At 39.3% G+C, this 17269-nt stretch overlaps 1 protein-coding gene across 3 annotated transcripts in view; it reads left to right on the plus strand.

Moving 5' to 3' along the window:
- TAT (tyrosine aminotransferase) overlaps positions 1–17269 on the plus strand; it is a 49087-nt gene that overhangs the window by 10854 nt on the left and 20964 nt on the right. Inside the window, exon 1 of one of the 3 annotated variants that reach the window (XM_042968539.1) lies at positions 8563–8601. The exons of the other annotated variants lie outside the window; for them this stretch is intronic. The gene's annotated coding sequence lies outside the window, so the exon portion shown is untranslated. Of the gene's footprint in view, positions 1–8562; positions 8602–17269 lie in introns of those variants that run through there. 3 annotated transcript variants of the gene reach the window in all.

Raw genomic sequence — 17269 nt, forward strand, 5'->3', positions numbered from 1 at the left:
TAGGATTGCTTGGGTATCAAGGCATAAGGCTGGCTTCTCCCAGAGCAAGAGATCAAAGAGACCAAAATGGAAGCTGCAGTGAATGCTTTTTTTTTTATTTTTAATTTTTAAATTTTTAAATATTTATTCATTTTTAAGAGACATAGAGTGTCAGCGTGGGAGGGGCAGAGAGAGAGGGAGACACAGAATCTGAAGCAGGCTCCAGGCTCTGCACTGTCAGCACAGAGCCCAACACAGGTCCAGAACTCATTGACCGTGAGATGGTGACCTGAGACGAAGTCAGACACTTAACCGTTGGAGCCACCCAGGCGCTCCTGCTTTTCTTTTCTTTTCTTTTTTTTTTTTTTTGCCTTAGAAGTTACATACTGTCACCTCTTCCATGGAATCATTAGTCATGCAAGTCAACCCTTACTGCACGTGAAAGGACCATATTAGGGCGTGACTATCAGAAGGGAAGGATAACTGGGGCCCTCCGTGGAGGCCAGCAATCCCAAATGTTTATTATTACTCATTTTTTGATGTACGGTATCATTAAAAAATTTCTCAGATTGTGGAAACGTTTTCAAAGCATCATTTTTAGAAAAAGTCTATGAGTGCATGTGAATGTATTAATTGTAAAAGTAATGTAACATCGGGGCACCTGGGTGGCTTAGTAGGTTGAGTGTTCACTCTTGATTTCAGCTCAGGTTATCTCACGGTTTGTGAGGTCGAGTCCTGCACTGACCGTCAGCTGTCAGCACAGAGCCTTCTTGGGATTCTCTCTCTCCCTCTCTGCCCTTCCCCTGCTTGTGTTCCCTCTCCCCATATAAATAAATAAACTTAAAAACATTAAAAACCAGGAATGTAACATAAAAAGTAACCTCTCCTAATTATAAACTGCTTTCATTTTTGCATATTCTATTAAGACTTTGTCTGCAAGGGTGTCTGGGTGGCTCGGTCAAGTTAAGCATCCGACTTTGACTCAGGTCATGATCTCACGGTTTGTGAGTTTCAGCCCTGCATGGGGCTTACTGCTGTCAGCTTGGAGTCCGCTTCAGATCCTCTGTCCTCCCCCCACGACCCCACACAACTCTTCCCCTTCCCTGCTCATGCTGTCTCTCTCTCTCTCTCTCTCTCTCTCTTTCTCTCTCTCAAAATAAAAAAATAAAAAAACTTGGCAAAAAAAATTTATTTTATATATTTTCATACCGTTGTAAACATAACACATGAAATTTTGTAGTATGATGAGGAGGTTAAATGTTTGGTCTGTGAAGCCTAGATTTCCTGGGTTCAAAGCCTGATTCCACCACTTACTAGCTATATGACCTTGAGAAAATAACTTAAATTTGATATGCCTCAATTTCCTTATTGGCAACATGAGGATACTAATGCCTCATAGGGGTGCTGTGAGGATTGAATGCGTTAACACATTTAAAAGTGTTTATAACCCTATCTGATACGTAGAAAGTGCGAAATGAGAGTTTGCTGCTGTTTTTATTTCTTTTAGCATTATCTTGTAAAATACTTATGTCATAAAACACTGTTATGTCTTTCTGTAAAAGACAAAAAAAAAAAAAAAGAATATATGGAAGTCCTCTGGTACCTCAGACTGTGACCTTATTTGGAGATACTGTCTTTATAGAGGTAATTGAGTTAAATGATGTCATTAGGATGGGTTCCTAATCCAACATGACTGGTGTCCTTATAAAAAGGGGAAACTTGAAGACAGAGATAGACATGCATAGAGGGAAGACAATGTGAAGGGACAGGGAGAGGATGGCCGTTGACAAGCCCAAGAGAGAGGCCTGGAGCAGACTCTTCCCTCACAGCCCTTAGAAGGAGCCAATCCTACTAACACCTTGATCTTGAACTTCTGGCTTCCAGAACTGTGAGACAATACATTTCTGTTGTGTAAACTACTCGGTTTGTGGCACTTTGTTGTAGCAGCCCTAGCAAGCTAGTACAAACACTTTCCTATGATGGAATATGTATCTTTACAATTGTGATTATGCTAATTACTATGATGTATACTCATTATATGAATGATGTTATCACACTTTGTCTAGCTGTTCCCCAATAGTGACACTTAGGATGTTTTCAGTGCTTCAGTATCACAGCTAATGCAGAAATAAACAATTTTTTCAGGATAAATTCTCAGGGGTGGGATTTCTGGGGTCAGGGAATATGGATATTTTTGTCTTGATGTGTCTTACCACTTTGTTTTCTCAAAGGGCCACTCTGATAGTCCATGTCTGAAACATGGTGATGGCAAATCAAAGTCCTGTGTAATTATCTGTCTCTATTCTGGGCCCCTGTAGGGCTTCATGCATTTTGGAGTGCCCTTTGAGCATCAGTTTCCATTGTAGTGCTCAGTGAAAAAGTCCACGAGTCACTAGCAAAAACTAGCATTTCTCTACATCTTAGGACATCAGTAATATGTGTGCAATAACCAAAAACAAGTTCCTTTAGCCTATTCATCTCACCAAATGTGCAGCATGTTGCCTTCAAAGGTGACTCAGAGAGAATCCACTGCCCTGCCAAGGAACAGCACCTGCATCAACTAATAAGTATGGGCCCTGTTAGCTTTCTGCATACTGACGTCAGCAGAATGCCCTGTCCTGTTCTTAGCGCCACCTTGACCAGCACCACCCAGGTGTGGGTGATTCCCAACTCAGGTTTCACAATGTCCCCCGGGAGGCAGTTGAGTACAAGAGGCAGCTTGGGACCAGGGAGGGTGGAGCTCTGACTTCAAGAGCTAGCTGCCAGTGAAATCTGGACACAGACAAAGAGCGTTGCTCACCGCCTTCACCCTTCTCCATTCAGCATCATTTCCTTCTTTGTGGGCACATGTTACCCTCAGAGGGCTGCAGTCTCTCCCCTTGTATCACCTACCCCCAAAAATCTGCTCAAAGTAAACTTTTACACACAGGAACAAGCAATCTGTGCCCAATAATATCACTCCTTATCCAAACGGAAGCTCCACAGGAGCTGTTTTTTTTACTGCTGTGACAGTGCCTGGCATGTAGTAAGTGCTCAATAAACAGGTGTTGACTAGAGGAATAAACTTCATCTTTTAAGGTCATTATTATTATTATTTCAGATTTAAAAAAAATTTTTAATGTTTATTTTTTGAGAGAAAGAGAGAGAGACAGAGCATGAGCAGGGAAGGGGCAGAGACAGACGGAGACACAAAATCTGAAGCTAGGCTTCAGGCTCTGAGCTATCAGCACAGAACCCCACACAGGGCATGAACCCACAAGCCAAACCCACAAGCCGTGAGATCATAACCTGAGCTGAAGTCAGATGCTCAACCAACTGAGCCACCCAGGTGCCCCTATTATTTTGCATTAGTAACAGCACTTACTATAGTCGAAATATTTGAAAATAAAGAAAAATGTAGAGAAAAAATTGAAGTCACCCATAAAAAATCATCCATAAATCCATAGCTACCTTATTCCAAATATGTTAATGTTTTATATATTTTTTCCAGTAACTTTGACATCCAAATTTATATGCTGGCTATTGTAAAAGTGCTTCAAAATAGTGTAAGTATTAAGGTAGTATTAAAAAAATACTAATTTAAAGGGGTGCCTGGGTGGCTCAGTTGGTTAAGCGTCTGACTTTGGCTTGGATCATGATCTCACAGTTCGTGGTTTCGAGCCCTGTGTCAGGCTCTGTGCTGACAGCTTAGAGCCTGGAGCCTGCTTCAGATTCTGTGTCTCCCACTCTCTCTGCCCCTCCCCCGCTCACACTCTGTCTCTCAAAAATAAATAAAAATGTTAAAAAAATACTAATTTATAATTTCCTAAAAATGGTCTTTTGGGTAGTCCTAAGTATTATCTCCTCCAGCCATTTCTGTGCCCAGTGGCCATCTGTTTTGTTGATATTCTTGACAAAGGGGATAGAGTTATCTTGGGTATGATAAAATGTGCAAGACCTAATTAATTTTTAAAAGTAAGTCCATGTTTGGCAGTTCCTTTGTCTGGGGCCGGGAGAGAGGGAACCTGTGGGGAGGTGGAGAATAACGGGCAGTGTCACAAAATCAAATAAACAACTGTAACATGTTGGGTGTTGCAACTCTGAAAAGTTGGGAATGATCATGGCCCGAAGGCAGTGGTCCTCTGGCACCTTGTGGGTGTGAGGGCAGCTTTTGTTGCAAACCAGTCCCAGGGACCCTGCCCTTGTGTGTCGGGCCTCTTCATACCACATTCCCCTCAAAAGGTCTCTCTTTTGAGTTGATGGCTTGCTTAAAATCCAACATCTTATTTAAACCTCTATGTTTTGGGGTGCCTGTGGGGGGCTCAGTCGGTTAAGCGCCCTACTCTTGATTTCGGTAAAGGTCATGATCTCAGTTTGTGAGTTCAAGCCCCACATCGGGCTCTGTGCTGACAGCGTGGAGCCTGCTTGCAATTCTTTCTCTCCCTCTGTCTTTGCCCCTCCCCTGTTTGCTCTCTCTCTCTCTCTCTCTCTCTCAAAATGAATAAATAAAACTTTATGTTTTCAGTCTTCTCACACCAGTACTATTTCAAGAACAAGACCAGAAAATGGTATCATTTATAGGATCTCCCTTGTTTGCCAAGTTTGTTCAAGGTCACCAACACATTGTTGACACATTAAGACTGGAATCCAAATTCTGGGATGCCCTTCCATTTTGTCACACCCACACTCCTGTTTGTTCCTTGTTCTGGGTTGAATTATGTTCCCTCTAAATTCATATATTAAAGCCCTAACTCACCAGTATCACAGAATGTGATGTTATTCGGAAATAAGGTCATTGCAGATGTAATTAGTTGCTGAAGTAGAGTGGGCCTCTAATCCAGTATGATGCATGTTCTTATTAAAAGGGAGAGTGATGTGTTAAGATGAAGGCAGAGAGCAAGAGGATGCCTCTATGGGTCAAGGAGTGCCAAAGATTGTCAGTTAACCACCCTTAGCTGGGGAGAGGCATGGAAGAGATTCTCCCTCCCAGGCCTCCCTCCAACCCTGTGGACACCTTGATCTCAGACTTCTGGCCTCTGGAAGTCTGAGACAATATATTTCTGTTGTTTAAGCCATGTAGTTTTTGGTACTTTGTATCACGGCTCTAGTAAACTAATATGCTCTCCCTAGTATGACTGAGATGTCATTGAATCTTGGGAAATTAATGTTCTCCATAGGGGTTGGAGTCTCTGGTGATTCTGGCTTCCTTTTTCCTCATTTTGGAAAGTGGTAGTGCTCAGGCAGAGGTAAAGTTTTCTGATATGTCCCATATTCCAGTATGTCAATAGTTTGAATTATTAAAGTCATGAATGTGCAGGGTAAAGTAAAATATGAAAATGTGTGATAAAAAACTTGGTGCATAGAGTATGCCATCAGATTATATCTATGGAAATTATATCTGTATATTCAATGGACCTTACACAAATTATATCTATTGTTTGTGTACACACACATACACACACACACACACACACACACACACACACACAGATTGTATTTATGCTCATGTACAAAGAAAGAGATTAGGAATATAATGGACATCTATAAACTACTTCATCCAGTGTGCAGAGTGCACATTCCTCTCATGCTTACATGGAACATTCACTGAGATAGACTGATCTAAAAATCAATGATCTAAGCTTCCACTCTAGAAAACTAGAAATGGAAGAGCAAATCTAAAGCAAGCAGAAGAAAAGAAATAAAAATTCGAGGGGTCCCTGGGTGGCTCGGTTGGTTAAGCGTCCAACTTTTGATTTTGGTTCAGGTCATGATCTCACAGTTGGTGAGATCGAGCCCTGTGTCAGGCTCCAAGCTGCCAGTGTGGGATTCTCTCTCTCTCCCACTCCCTCTGCCTCTCCCCCCACCCCCATTCTCTCTCTCTCTCTCACTCTCTCTTTCTCTCAAAGTAAATAAATAAACTTTAAAAAATTAGAGTAGAAATCAATGAAATATGAAACAGGAAATCAATAGAGAAAATCACAAAACTGAAAGATGATTCTTTGAAAAGATAAATCAGATGATTTAACTCTAGGCATGATAAGAAAGTAAGAGAGATGACCCAAATTACTATTATCAGGAATTGAAGAGAGGATATCATTGCAGATTCCATGGATGTTAAAAAGATGTTAAAGGGATGTTATGAACAACTCTCTGCTCACAGATTTGATAACCTAAGTGAAATGGACCAATTCCTTGAAAGACACAACCTGCCAAAATTCACACAACAAGAGATAGATAATCTGAATGGACCTTTAGCCACTAAAGAAATCAACTCAACAATATATACCCTTCCAAAACAGAAGTACCAGGCCCAGATGGGTTCACTGGTGAATTCTACCAAACATTTAAGGAAGAAAAGTATATCAATTCTCTCTAATCTCTTTCAGAAGATAGAACCAGGGGTATAGTTCCTAATTCATTCTGTGAGTCCAGCATTACCCCAATACCCAAACCTGATAAACTACACACCAATGTTTCTCATTAATACAAATGTAAAAATTCTCAACAAAATATTAGCAAATTGAATATAATAATCTATAAAAAGAACTATACACCATGACCAAATGGGATTTATCTAAGATACACACGACTGATTCAACATTTGAAAATTAATTAATCTATCACATCAACTGACTAATGAAGAGAAGGCACATGATCATATCCATAGATACAGAAAAAGCGTTTGATAAACTCGAGCATCTATTCATGATAGAAACTCTCAGTAGGGACTCCTGGGTGTCTCAGTTAATTAAATGTCTGACTGTTGATTTCACCTCAGGTCATGATCTCACAGTTCATTAAATCTAGCCTGCTTTGGGCTCTGCCCTGCCAGCACAGAACCTGCTTGGGATTCTCTCTGCCACTCTCCTGCTCGTGCACATTCTCTAACTCTCTCTCTCTCAATATAAATAACCATTTAAAACCAAACAAACAAACAAACAAACAAAAACCTCTCAGTAAACCTGGAAAAGAGGGGAGCTTTCTCAACTTGATGAAGAGTATCTATAAAAGAATGTACAGCTTATATCATACTTAATGGTGAGAACTCAAAAGCTTTCTCACAAGGTCAGGAACAAGGCAAGGATGTTCCTCTCATCACTGCTTTTAAACGTCATACTTGGAATTCTACCTAATGCAATAAGACAAGGAAAGGAAATAAAAGGTATACAGATTTGGAAGAAAGAAAGAAAACTGTCTTTGTTAACAGATGACATGACCATTTATGTAGAAAATCCAGAAAAACTCAACCCAAAAAGCTCCTAGAACAAATAAGCAATTATGGCAAGGTCACAGAATACAAGGTTATGATATAATAATCAACCACTTTCCTATATATATATATACCACCAATGAACAAGTGAAATTTGAAATTAAAAAACATAATACCATTCACATTAGTACTGCAAGAAAAATGAAATAGGCACAAAACTACTGAATAGGGCTAATCTAGCTACCCGGTAGGATAACATAGAAATGCTAGAGGGTGGCCTCTGAGGCTAGATCAAAAAAGACACCAGGCTTCTGCCCTGTTCTCTCTCTTCACTCACTCACTCTGGGAGAATCCAACTGCCATATTGTCGAGACACTCAAGCATCCCTCTGGAGAGGTCTACTTGGAAAAGGACTCACATCTTCAGCCAGCACCCAAGAAATTGAAACTTTCTGTCAACGGCCATGTGAGTGAACCACCTTCAAAGTGGATGACTGTAGTTCCAGATACATCTTGACTGAAACTTTGTGAGAGACTCTGAGCATACTCCCCAAACTAAGCTCCTCCTGAATTCCTAACCTGTAGAATTCCTAACCTGCAGAAACTGTGAGAGAAAATAACTTTTTGTTGTTGTTTTAAGCCTTTAACTTCTGAGGCAGTTTGTTTTGCATAATAGATAACTAACCTAAATGGGGATATTATCCACTGAGTAAGTGAATCCTGAAGGAGAACTAAGTTTCAGGGGATAGTATAATAGATACGGGGCCATACAATTCGCTCTTGCCAATAGAATTTAAAAGGAAATGATATGTGTCAACTTCCCGTTTGAAACCATTAAGAATGGTTCTGCCTTTTCTACATTCACTCCGTCTTCTCTACCTCCATTTCCCCCAAACCAGGGCATCATTGAGGCTATGTGGTGAAAAATGTCAGAACCACAGGATGGAATGAGCCTGGATCCTGGAATCACTCCTGAAAGAAAGCTTCCTATGAGAAATCCCAACCATGAACACCTGCTTTGAACTTTATGTGACTGATAAATAAACATTAATTGTATTAAGCCACTGAGACTGGAGATCATTATAGCAATTAGTGCTGATTGGTCTGGATAATAGATACACATTAAGTTTAAATTATATCTGAGGTATCAAATATGGAGGAGGCAGTTGTAAGTACTAGATGCTTGAAAAAAGCTGGAGAAATAGTTTGTGTATCATCTGAGGTCCCCAGGCTTTCGGGAGTCTCCATTCTTAACTATCATGTTACCAAAATGCACATGACATATGCACTAACACATTCTGATAACTTAAAGTAAGTTTTTAAAAAAAATATTTTTATTTTTAAGTAATCTCTACCCAGCATGGGGCTTGAACTCACAACTCCCAGATCAAGAGTCACACACGCTCCACTGACTGAGCCAACCAGCACCCCAAAGTAAGTTTTCAATATTTTGGAATTTTCATCGAAAATTTTCCTTTTCAGTCTGTAGTCTTGTTGTGGTGTTCACGAAGTTTTCATAGTTGGGGCACCTGGGTGGCTCAGTTGGTTGAGCGTCCAACTTCGGCTCAGGTCATGATCTTGCCATCTGTGAGCCCCGCGTCGAGCTCTGTGCTGACAGCTCAGAGCCTGGAGCCTGCTTTGGATCCTGTTTCTCCCTCTCTCTCTGCCCCTCCCCCATTCATGCTCTGTCTCTCTCTCTCTCTGTCAAACATAAAAATAAACATTAAAAAAAATTTTTAAAGAAGTTTTCATAGTTAACTGTACCACTTACTAGGCATCCAGTTCAAAGTCACTCATGATAAAGATAAAGGTGACTGGCATATTCTTGAAGTAGTCCTTTCTGGTCATTGATTAGTGGTTTAGATTAATCTGGGAGCCAGACTACCTGGGTTTGAATCCAGATCCACCACCTGATAGATCTGTGAACTTGAGCAAGATACTTAATCTTTCTGGACCTAAGTTTCCTTCAATTTCATCTCAATGAAATGAAAAAGTTTTCCTCCAATGAAAGTGATCATAGTAACAGAACTGAACTCATAGGGTTGTTGTAAGAACTAAATGAGTTAATATATATAAAACACCTAGAATTCAGCCTGACATATAATAAGTTCTAGGTAAGTGTTAGCTACCATTTTTATTTTCTCTTATATACCTTTACACCTGAACCTTCCCATATTTTGCACAAGAGGGAAACCACAACCATGAAAAAAAAAATCTATTTTTTTAAAGAGAGGGAAAAATCATGATAGACATGACTTAAAGATGCATGGAGAAGAACAGTTGGAGGTTGAAGCTCTACTACTCTGTTGGAATTTCCTTCCGACCCTGCTTACATCAGACCCAAGTCAATATCCCCAGGTGAGAACTGTCACTCAATATTGACAAGCTAAAATATATGAGTTTGCCCAAATTGTCATTTTTGGTAGGATGCATATTTTGGTTTGATTTATTTGGCACTTGTAAATTATATTTCTTTTATGAATTTTTAAGAATTGAGATGTGTAGGTGTGACGTCTGGTGGCTCAGTTGGTTAAGCGTCCAACTTTGGCTCAGTCACGATCTCACGGTTCGTGGGTTTGAGCCCTGTGTCAGGCTCTGTGCTGACAGCTCAGAGCCTGGAGCCTGTTTGGGATTCTGTGTGTCCCTCTCTCTCTCTTTCTGCCCCTCCCCTGCTCACACTCTGTCTCTGCCTCAAAAAAAATAAACGTTAAACTTTTTTTAAAAAATTGATATGTGTAAATGTGCTCATATATTAATCCCTTCTTAGAAATAAGCATCCACTTCTTAATTAAATTGAATTAAGGACTCCCTTGTGCACGGAACTAACACTGTATAACACTATATAAAACAAGTTTGAACAAGTTTCTGCCCTCAGATATGCATAAACATGAAAAGAAATCAAGATATATACACTTTCCCAGAGTCCACACTTTGGCCAAAGCACAAGCCAGGAACAGATCAATCAAGTATTCACAAGACACATAAGCATTGCAGTTAATAATTTTCATGTTAGGGTTCATTGACATCTAAGTGGTAACTTAATGGTAATTGAAAAAAATCAATAGAGCAGTAAAAATCAGTAACTTGTAAGCAAATTTATTTGTCACTTTGATAGATTGGCCATATATAAAATCTCTTAAGAAAACACTGATGTATGTTCATGTGTGTGCTCATAACTATTATTTTATTTATTTTTTAAGAAAGGAGACAGGGGTTCCTGGGAGATCGCAGAACAGTTGACATTCACCTGCCTTCTAGTTATGAATTATTGATTATTGATCTGATGTCAGGTGATATTATATCACCGTGTCTGCACTCCCCGTGCCCGGGGGTGCAGGAAACTTTCCAGGATCAATCTCTGGTCACTCTTTTTCTGTTCTTCCCTCGCTCTCTGCATTCCTCCACAGCCCCTAGTTATTCCCCACTCTGGTTTACCAGGACTTTTCTCAGCCTTGGCCACCTGATTCTCATTTGCGAGGTCGGGACAAGGGAATAGATCCATCCTGTGGCACACGCAATAGAGCGCAACACTGAAGTCACTGAGCCAGACATTTCTCAATATTTGCTCTGGCAGAGTAGGGAACTAGAGCTGCTGTCATGTTCTAGGGAACTGAAAATAATTTTGTAAAGAGAGGGGAAGGAATCCACCCGGCCTCAGGTCCAGAAGGCAAGAGGTTTGCAAGGTAGGGAGAAGAGCCTTCCTTTGCTCATGCACTTGGCAAATGGAATCCTTCACGTTTCAACTCAGGGGTCAGCAAAGTCCCCTCTGTTCCACTGGGTGCATTCTGAATCTTCTACAGGCTTCCATGGTGGCAGTCATCTGTCTACCAGCCTCTCTTAGCTACCTGTCCCCAGTGCCTAACACAGTGCTTGTCATCTCAAGGGCACTCAACAAATGTCAATAGAACAAAAGCCAACCAGAGCTTTTGAGCAGGTTCGCTCTGCCTTCCTTTTGCCATTTGATAATTGTCCAGAAAACCAAATGGCCTAATTAACCAGGAGTTGGGGGAGTCACTTTGGTCACAAAAGTTAGTGATTTTTTTTCCTTTATTGATTTTTTTAACTGTCACTTAAGTACCGTCAACACAGGACAGGATGTTTTAGTGGCTCTGTGGCAGTGAGGCTGGTGGGTAAAATTCTGATCCTAGAATAGGCTGCCTTGGCCTAAGTTTTGGCTTTGCCATTTAGTCACTGTGTGACCTTTGGCAAGTTCCTTAACTTTTCTGTGTCTGGGCTTCCTCATTTGTAAAACAGGGCTTAGAATAGCACCTGCCTCCTGTTGTAGTTGTGAGAATTAGATGAATTAACATTTGTAAGGTATTTAGAACTTGCAAGTGCCAAGACTAGAGAGGGGCTCAATTAATATTTGTTGATGAATAAAATTTTTATTTTTATATTTTCAGTTTATTGTTAAAGAAGATACTTAGACACTCTCTTTTTCTTTCAGTTGCTTAATTTTATATTCTGGTTAGGCAAGGTATTGAAAAGTATTGAAAATTAGCTGTTGTTAATTTGTGACAAATCCCCATTCTGATCAAACATCCAACACAATCAGAAGAGTTAATACAAGTAAAGAGCTTTGAATGGTGCTTGGCACAAGTGCTGAATAAATACTGTCTGGCAATTATATTATTATTCATTTGTTCATTTAACAAATACTTTTGGGGCACCATGTGCTAGACACCAGGGATCCATTGAATATAGAACAAAAATCCTGCTATCATGGAATCAACATTCTGATGAAGCAAATAGATGATAAATAGAGCATGGAAAATGCATATCATATTTTATAGATTTTAAGACACAACTTTTCATGTGTTAATATCTCAGAAATTGGTATACATCTTACAACTGTTAGCATTTTACAATTGTAATTGCTGGCATTTTTTCTTTTGTACCTAAAATGATGATACATGTTTCAGTCAATGGCATCTCATATCTGATGTAATGTGAGAGCACGTTAGATGTGATCAGTGATAAGGAAAAAAAATAAAGCAGGAAGGAAGAGAGAGAAGGAAGTTTTGCAACTTAAATATAGTATAATTTTGCAATTTAAATATACCTCTGTAACTTTACATTCACATATTTTAGAGGTCAAAGGCCACATTATTTAATAAAATAATAATTTAGAACATTATTAGTGCTAAATACAATGTGGTATCCTGGATGGGATCCTTGAAGAGAAATAAGACTTTAGTGGAGAAAGGGGTGAAATACAAATGAAATCTGTAGTATAGGTAGGTGGTGAACCTATATTAATTTCTTAGTTTTGATAATTGTACTGTGTTTATGGAAGATATTAACATTAGTAGAAGCTGGGTGAACGGTATATAGAAAATATCTGTACTATCTTACCAACTTTTCTGTAAATCTAATATTATCTCCAAGGAAAAAGTTTAACAAACAAACAATTAGTGTACTTGAAACCACTCTGTTTACCAAGGAATAACTGACTTGTTTGGACACAGTTTCTCTAAGATATTTTACCCAGTAGACATGCTCATGCATGCAAACAATTCTGGATTACAAGAACAAAGGGTACAAAAGATGAGAGCTTCCAGAACCAGAAATAATGACAGCTAACATTTATTGACAGGCTCTGTGCTGTCAGCGTAGATGATGTGGGGCTCGAACCTATGAACCATGAGATGACCTGAGCCAAAATCAAGAGCTGGACGCTTAACCAGCTGAACCACTCAGACATCCCTCCAATCAGGAGACTTTTACTGGTAAAACCACTCTAAACCCATGTGCTCCTGATGTTGGATATGTTTTTGGTTTTGTTTATTTTCTACTAAGACTAAATTTATTCAATACCCTAGTAGCATTTATTGAACATTTACAACATGTCCAGCTTTGTTTAAAGTGCTTTATATGTGTTAATTTCCCAAATATCACCACAACCCTATGACATTGGTACTGTTATTATTCTCATTTTTACCAATGAGGAAACTGATGAACAAGGATTAAGTATTTTTCCCAATTTATGTAGTTGGGAAGGAGTGAAATTGTGATCCAAATCTATCTGGGTCAGTGGTCTTCAAGTGGGGTTGAGTTTGGCTTGTTCAAGGACCCAAAAGGCCAGTATGGCCAAGCTTGGAGAGTGAGGGTCATGTGGTAGGACGTGATGTTGAAGTGCTTGGTGGGGGCCAGGTCATGTGGGGTCTTATGAAAAGTTGGGATTTTCTTCCAAGTACAATGAGAAGCCATCTAAAGGTTTGGAAGAGGAGTGTGAAGTCTGAAATCTCTCTGGCTGTGAGACACAGAGGATAGATTCCAGGGGCTAGCAATTCAGCTAGGGTTTGCTGGTTACTGTGCAATGGCAATGAGGACAAGGCTAAGTCTGTTCCATGCTGCTTGCAAATGTACTCCAATCAGGGGACTCATTTTTTAAAAATGTTTATTTATTTATTTTGAGAGAGAGAGAGAGAGAAAGCGTGAGCAAGAGGGGGAGGGGCAGAGAGAGAGGGAGAAAGAATCCCAAGCAGGCTCTGCGCTGTGAGTGAAGAGCCCTATGTGGGATTTGATCTCAAGAACCATGAGATCATGACTGACTGAGCCACCCAGGCGCCCCTCCAATCGGGAGATTCTCAGTGGTAAAACCACTCTAAGTCCATGTCCTTCTGATACTGGATATGTTTTTGTGTTTGTTTATTTTCTAGTAAGACTGAATTTATACAATACCCTAGTGAAAGTTTTGATTAAAAAGTACACAGATCTATAAATTTCTAATATATTAATACAAAGTACATGACTACATACAGTACATCCTACAGGCAAAGAAGTAGAAAGTGAAAAAGAAGACTGTGATTGAGGTCTAGTAATAAATAAATACAGGAATAGAGATGATCTGTATTATAGTATATTCTACCACCAATACTGCAGCCAAAATGTACAAAAAATATGTTTTGTTTGCAAAACATGCTTCCACTTTCTGAAAGGAGCAAAAGCCACTTTCCAGTTGATATCCCACCTGTTTCTGCAAAATTACTTTGAAAGATGAGCTGTGGGACCGAGATTCAGTGTCACCCTTCGCAGCACAGGTATTTTGGGTTTGGTCTGGGTTTTTTTGTGGGTTTTTTTGTTTGTTTTTTGAGATAACCTGTTATTTTTCCTTTTTTAAATAAATGAGGTATAACTCATAAACAGTAAATTTCACTCTTTTTGTGTGGAGTTCTGCAGTCTTTGTCAAATGCATGCAGTCACATAACCAGCACCACAATCAAGATGTAGAATGGTTCCTCCATCCTCCAAAATTGCCACATGCAATCATTCTGTCCCCTATTCCCAGCCTCTGGGAAACCATCGATCTATTTTCTATCCTTTTAATTCTACCTTTGCCAGAGTATCCTGTAAATGAAATCATACTGTATATAGCCTTTTGAGTCTGGTTTCCTTCACTTAGCCTAATGCATTTGAGATTGATTCATGTTGACGTGTGTGTTGGTATTTCCCTCCTTTTTATTGCTGAATAGCCCTTCCATTAAATGAATGTCCCACAATTTGTTTATTCATTCCCTAATTGAAGGACATTTAGGCTATTTCCAGTTTTTGGTAATTATGAATAAAGCCACTATAAGCATTCACATACAGGTTTTTATGTGGATAGAAGTTTTTCTTTCTCTTCCTAGGCATGGAATGTCTTTTCTTAGGGTTGTATGGTAAGTGCATGTAGTTTTATAAAAAAAAACTGTTTTCCAATCCAGAAGACTCAGTTCAAAAGAACATCAGACACAGGTGTTATTTTTTTGGTAGTCTCAAGAAGTGGTCACTCGTATCATAAAAATAAGCATATTATTATTAATATTTAATATTGAAGGCCACATATTATATGATTCCATTTATAGGAAATACTCAGAATAGGCAAATTCATAGAGATAAAAGTAGATTACTGGTTGTCAGGCAGGGGCAGCAATAGGAGGGATGAATTGGGCAGAGACTGCTAATTGGTATGGGGTTTCTTTTTGGAGTAATGGCAATGTTCTGTAATTAAATAGTGTTGATGATTGTACAACCTAGTGAATATACTAAAAACCAGTGAATTGTACACTTGGAAAGGATGAATTTTGTGGTATATGAATTACGTTTCAACATTTAAAAACACATCAAATAATGTAGTATTACCCCCCCAAAAATTTAGTAATTGTAGAAAGGCTGAGGAATTGGAGCATGGCTTAAACTCTAGATTATTCTGAACATCAGAATGATAAGAACATACATTATTTCCCAAGAATCTGGGCTTATTTGCTTAGTGGCTCTCTCTGTAAGTACAAATGACATTCTTCCTAAGAATGCCAAGAATTGGAGTGTGATTGAGGTTTTAGCCACCCACAAATGAAAGAACACCAAGTTCTCATAAAAGAAAAGTGACTGGGTTAATAGGGCATAGCTTAATGGTTACGCAAAGAACAAAACAAAATGGGATATTATTTGCTACGCTCTATTAAAAAAAAATGGCCAACAGGCATTTCAATCAGCAAACAGAGTAAAGTTTTATTTCCTTTTAACCTTTAAAGCCCTTAACATTGAAAGCTCAACTGGTCTTCCCTTCTAATCATAAGAAAAATATCAGACAGACCCAAACTGAGGAATGTTCTATGTGCCAAGTTCATGAAAAATAAGGAAAGTCTGAGAAACTGTCACAGAGTAGATTAGATTCAGGAGACATGACCACTAGTGTAATGTGGTATCCTGGATGGGATCCTGGAACAGAAAAAGGATATTAGTGGGAAAACTTGTGAAATCCAAATAAAATATGGAGTTTTGTTAATTTAATGGACAAATGTTTATTTCTTACTTGTGACTAAGAATGTATCATGGTAACATAGGATGTTAAAAATAAGGGAAACTGGGGCCCTGGGCTGGCTCAGTCAGTTAAGTGTCTGACTTTGGCTCAGGTCATGATCACATGGTTTGTAGGTTCAAGCCCTGCGCTGGGATCCACGCTTTCAGTGGGGAACCTGCTTGGGATTCTCTCTCTGCCTCTCTGTCTGCCCCTCCCCCACTTGCACATGCTCATTCTCTCTGTCTCAAAATAAATAGACTTTTTTAAAACATAGGGAAAACTGGATGAAGGGTATAGGGAACTCTCTGTACTATCTTCAGAACTTTCTGTACATCTAAAATTATACTAAAATAAAAGGTTTAATTAAAATTTTAAAAGCTCATCCAGGTTTGCCTCTCTTTTGGCGCCTTCTTTCTGTCTAGCTTACAGGTTTGTAGGGGTTTTTGGGTAAATATTGCATGAGATAATGAATGTGGGAACAAAACCCAAAGTTCTCTTTGTAAACGTAAGGTGGCATTATAAATTATCAAAGTCCAACATAGCTACCTAATCCCTCCTAAATTCATCACTCCACCTTCCATAACTATGCAGAGACTTTGGTTTTCCCCTCCTTTACTATTCCTTTTACCATTTCGTTCCCTCTGATTTATGAACTATTCATTGCCAACTGGTGAGCAAGTATCAAGCATGACTCATATAAAGCTTCATGCCAGATTGACAGAGGACATGGAAAAGTAGAAGGAATGTTCTTCATCTTGTACTTCTTCACAGGAATTAAAATATATGCCTCTTCTCTACCCAGTAGATGAGTGATCATTGATAATAGTTCAAGATGGAAAGATACATAGTAACTAGTAAGGAAATAAGCAATAAGAGGTAAGTGAGGGGTGCCTGGGTGGCTCAGTTGATTAAAGGTCTGACTCTTGATTTCGGTTCAGATAATGATCTCATGGTTGTGAGATCAAGCCCCATGTTGGGCTCTGTTCTGGGTATGGAGTCTGCTTAAGATTCTCTCTCTCTCCTGCCCCTACCCCACTCTCTCTTTCTCTCTCAAAAAAAAAATTTAAGAAAAATTGTTAATGGTTTTAAATATTTATTTATTTATTTTGAGAGAGAGAGAGAGAGAGAGAGAGAGAGAGAGGAGGGGAAGAGAGAGAGGAGAGAGAGAATCCCAAGTAGGCTCTGTGCTGTCAGTGCAGAGCCAGATGTGGGGCTTGATCCCATGAACTGTGAGATCATGACCTGAGCCAAAATCAAGAGTTGGATGCTTAACCGACTGAGCCACTCAGGTGCTCCATTAAAAAAATATTTTTAAGG

Source organism: Panthera tigris, chromosome E2 (genome assembly GCF_018350195.1).
Source record: "Panthera tigris isolate Pti1 chromosome E2, P.tigris_Pti1_mat1.1, whole genome shotgun sequence".
NCBI lineage: Eukaryota > Metazoa > Chordata > Mammalia > Carnivora > Felidae > Panthera > Panthera tigris.